Here is a 5,322-nt window from a genome sequence, read left to right on the forward strand (position 1 = left end):
AACATTATCTCTAAAATCTTGCAATGGTGAGGGGTCTGGGGGGTGGGTGAGAGGTACAGTGCTGGGGACCATGTGACCTGGCTGTTGAGAATGGTTCCATCTGGTAACTTTGACCTCCCTTTTCCTAACACATGGATCGTATCAAAGCTGGCTCAAACATTGAAAGTAATTAAGACATGTTTTGCTTACTTTCAGTCAGGTACCAGCTTCACCTTCCAGAAGTCAAGAGAGATACTGTAAAACCATGGCCCAGTCCTGATCAATCCTGGCTTAGACTTAAACCTTTGTCTTGGCCCCTCCTGTAGCACATCCCGCTTATGGAATGCCAAATACGAACAGAACATCTTAAAAGAAAGGAACACGGATTTCAAGCTGGGGAGGCCTCCTTTTACAAAGATGGAAACAGCCTGAGGGGTGTATTGTTTGTCCAAGTTAACCTAGATGTGACAAAAACCAGGATTAAATTCACATGGTCTGGTTCTAAACCTAGCACTAGCACCATTCAGTAACTCAAATCCTAAGCTTTAGTTGTGATACTCCAGAATCCTCCCAGGAACAGTTCTGTTAAAAAGAGTTCAGGAATGGGGAGGGGGGGATTAGTATGTCTAGGTTCTACTTCTGACTATCCAGGCAGGTTCTTGTCACCTTCCTTTTTGGACCTCAGTTCCCTCCTATGTAAAATAGGAGAGTTAGACTACATGACCATTATATTTCCCTCTAGTTCCTTAGTCTAGGATACCATGTTTCTGAAAATAGTACTAGAGAGCAGAGACCAGGATTTGAGGGCTTATACACAATAACCAGCAATACCCTCTTATCAAATTAGTAAATAATTACATTAATCTGTTTAGATTTGTCAGGCAGTAGGAACACATTCAAAACAGTTCTAGCTCTTACAAAGCTTTCTTTTAGGGGAGAAAGGTAAGTAAATACAACATAATTGGGGGTGGGTGGGGTGGTTCAACACCTGGTTTTCTGTAGGTTTTTCTTGAGTTAAGCTTTTAAAGAGGGTAGGGAGTTTTAAAAGGCAGAGGTGAGGGAGGAGGGCCTTTCAGGAATAGAAAAGAGACTGCAGAAGTCTAGAGATGAGCCATAGAATGTCATATGTGGGGAAAGGGAAGGCCAGTTTGACTGGACCAAGAGTATAGGAAAGGCAGTAATGAGTAATAAGCCTGGAAGCAGGTTGGAACCAGCTCGTGAATGACATTAAATGCCAAATAGTGAGGTTTATATTTGATCCTAGATCAAATATTTGATATAGAACTATATGAAGGAGAATACTGAGACCCTCCCTCCCCTCATGCTATGCCTTATCTTAAAAATAAGGGAATTGGACTAAATGACTAAGATCCTTTCAAGTCCTGGCATTGTATGATTGATGAAATATGACATTCAAGGAAGACAACTAGCTTCCCACTACTATTTCTCAGAGCAGTTTTCCCTCTAAAACTGGTGTCTTTGTTTATTGGTTTGCAAATGAGCCTAATTTTTTTAGGGTCCCCATCTTCTTACCTTAATTCTACAGAACAATTGGCTCAAGCCCACTATGACCCTGAAGGATGGCAATTAGGGCTGAGTGGAAAAGACCAGTAATCTGATAAAGAAGAACTTGGAACATGGTTCTAAACGTGATTCATGCTTAGAACAGATTGTTGATCCCAGACTGAGCAGGAGAGAAGGAGGGAACAACTATAACTACGCAGTATTGCCTCCAAAATTCCCCTCCTCAAAAAAAAATGGGTTGGTTACATGTCAGAAGGTGTGGGGGGGTGTTTGCTGTTAGTCACTTTTCATACTGTCCAACTCTTCTTGACCCCATTTGGAATTTTCCTGACTAGAGTGGTTAACCATTTTCTTCTCTAGCTCATTTTACAGATGAGGATGAGGCAAACAGGGTTAACCTGACTTTCCCAGGTTCACATAGCTAGTGAATATCTGAGATTAGATTTAAACTCAGGAAGATAGGTCTTCCTGACTGCATGTCCTGCTCTCTATCCATTATGCCACCCAGCTGCCCATGAAGATGGGAGCATCAAACCATAAATGACTTCTATTGAGGCTTTTATTATTCCCATTTTTACAGATGAGGAAACTGAGGCTCAGAGGGAAAAAATCCCCATATTCTCACAGGTGGGTCATCTAGTTGTACTCATATCTGAGTTAGAATAACTCCCACATAGGGGCGGCTAGGTGGCGTAGTGGATAAAGCACCAACCTTGGAGTCAGGAGTACCTGGGTTCAAATCCGGTCTCAGACACTTAATAATTACCTAGCTGTGTGGCCTTGGGCAAGCCACTTAATCCCGTTTGCCTTGCAAAAACCTTAAAAAAAAAAAAAAGAAAAACTCCCACTGTATCTCTCCATCAAAGAATGCCCCATTACCTCCCTAGTAGTGATTTTTCTCCATTGCTTCATGTTCTGCTCTCTGAGGTGAAGACCAATAACACAACTGCTAATAGCTAAGTGTTTATATAGTGCCTACTGTGTTGTAAATAAAATACATTTCTTCTAATCCCTTTGCCCTATAGGAGCCTTTGAAATAGTCAAATATAGCCATCATCCTCCCCCCCCACCACAAAGTCCTGAGTTAGCAGATCTCCATACTTTAAGTAATTGGCTTGATCAAGGCCAAATATGGGAAAGAAGAAAGGAAACAAGATTTATTGTGCCTATTGTCTATCAGTCACTTTTTTTTTTTTTTTTTTAGGTTTTTGCAAGGCAAACGGGGTTAAGTGGCTTGCCCAAGGCCACACAGCTAGGTAATTATTAAGTGTCTGAGACCAGATTTGAACCCAGGTACTCCTGACTCCAGGGCCGGTGCTTTATCCACTACCCCACCTAGCCGCCCCTGTCAGTCACTTCTATAAGCACTTTGCAAATTTTATCTCAATTTAACCTTCACAGTACTCTGGAAGGAAGGTGGTTTTAGTCATTCCTATTTTATAGATTAAGAAACTGGAACAAACAGGCAAAATGACTTGCCCAAGGTCACACAGGAAGTGTCTGAGGCCAGATTTGATTTGAACTTAAATCTTCCTGGCTCCAGGCTCAGCTCTGTACACTGAGCCATTTAGTAACTCTTTCAACTCCTTTGTTCTGGATAATGTGGCTTGTTGTAGTCAGCCTGTAATCCACTAAAATCCCCAGATTTTTTTTTTTTAGTGAATAGTTAAAATACCTTTCTTGTACATCTATTTTAATCCAAACATAGGATTTTGTATTTCTCTTAAATTTTCTCTTAATAAGTTTGACCCAGGAGTGTAGCCTGTTTTAGAATCACTAATTCTGTCATTCCATCTGAGTTCACCTCTCACTGATCTCTGCCATTTTCAAAAATGATAAGTGTGCTATCTGGGCCAATATTCAACTCGTTGATTAAATAAAATGTTGAACCCAGAGCCAACAATATGTTCGAGACTTTCCTCTAAATTGGCATTGATCCATTAATGATTATTTTTTAGATACTAGTATCAGAGCCAGGATTTGACTCTGGCCTTCTGATCTTGATCCAGCCTTGAATTCAGACTTCTGATCTGCTATGACATGTTGCCTCTTATCTTCATAATGGACCTAACACTTGGCCTTAATCACTTCTCTTTTTAGAAATTCAACAAGTGCTCCCTTTCTCAACCTCTTCTCCCTACTCCTGCTACCACCTTATTGTGGAGACTGTCAGCCTTTGGACTGCTACCTGGTTTTTCTGCCAAGCTATTGCATTGCCTGAATATTTCTTTGAACACATACTGATCTTCCTGGCTATGGGTTTTGCCCATACCTTCAGGATCCAAGACCATATGAAAACTACTATGTCTGGTGTTCCCAGAATTTCTGTCCCTAATCCTAGCACGTCTCCCTCAAGGCCACTCAGACTTCAACCAGATCCCATCTTATTAACTCCCTGAAAATCTAGGGTCTGCAGCTTCCAAACCTCAATCTTTTCCCTATAAGTTCCCTGGATGTGAGTTCTTATTCCTTCTGACAGTATCTTTGGGGAGAACGGATCAGTAACTGGGCCTGTGGAATCACAGAACCTCAGAAACTCCATCTAGGAGTCCCTCACAAGGACAAGAAGCTCTCTCAATCTTTTCTTCAAGGCCCTCAAATTACTTCTATCCATCTCAGATACAGAAGATATTTTTGCTTCCATTTGGGAAGTCTCTAAATGGCCTAGAGTGGGGAGAGAAACTTGACCACATCCTTATTGATTATTTTTTCCCCTTGTTTGCCCTTCAAGTCTGAGGATAACAGACTTAGTATTTGGGTTGGTAAGAGTGAGAAACAATGGCCCTTAGTTTTTGAGAGAAGTGGCCATCCATAGCTGATCATTGTTATGAATCTAGCAACCATCCAGAAAAGTTCTGATTTTAAAGAAAAGGAGCTGTTCAATAACGTTTTTTGCAAAAGCAATTTTTGCAAAGATCGAAAGATCTGGGGCGGCTAGGTGGCACAGTGGATAGAGCAGCAGCCCTGGAGTCAGGAGTACCTGAGTTCAAATCCGGCCTCAGACACTTAATAATTACCTAACTGTGTGGCCCTGGGCAAGCCACTTAGCCCCATTGCCTTGCAAAAAAAAAAAAAAAAACATCTAGAAAGAATAAAGAGAAGTCCAATATCAGTCTATGAAAGAGTTCAAGGGGATGATTAAGTCACATATGTGGAATAAACAGTAATAATCACTGATTTAAAATGTCTAAGTTTTTGTAAAATTCTTTATATACATTATCATATTGGTCTTCACAGCATCTCTAAAGTATGTGTTGCAATTATTCAGTTCTAGAGAGGAGGAAACAGACTGAAACACTTGCTTAGGATCACAGATATTAAGAGTCTCCAGGTAGGATTCAAACTAGGGTCTTCTGACCAGCACCATAGAGGTGTCAAACTCTTGGTCTAAAAGCCACCTGCAAAACTTCTCTCACTACAATCTGAATCAGATTAAAATGTAATTAAGAAACGTTTAATGAAGTAAAAAGACAATGTTAATTTGTACTTTTCTAAGTCAATATGCAGTTGGCAGGGATATCTTTCTAGTTTGAGTTTACTCTGAAAGGTGGTGAGACTTCTTTAGATAGAACAGTTGATTTATCAGCTAAAATCCTATTTTATAGACTCAGATTTAGAGCTTGAAAGGACCATAAAGATAATTGAGGCAAACTCCACCTTAAACATGAGGAAGCAGACCTTCTACCCACATAGGTAGTTAAAAAAGACTGTGTTTGAACTTTCATGTCTCCTTAACTCCAGATTTTCAGGACTCTGTCTTCTATGATCTAGTTGAAAACATTTATGAGAATGTGAAAAAATAGGTATATTAATGTATTG

Source organism: Macrotis lagotis, chromosome 8 (assembly GCF_037893015.1).
Source record: "Macrotis lagotis isolate mMagLag1 chromosome 8, bilby.v1.9.chrom.fasta, whole genome shotgun sequence".
In the NCBI taxonomy this organism is placed as follows: domain Eukaryota; kingdom Metazoa; phylum Chordata; class Mammalia; order Peramelemorphia; family Peramelidae; genus Macrotis; species Macrotis lagotis.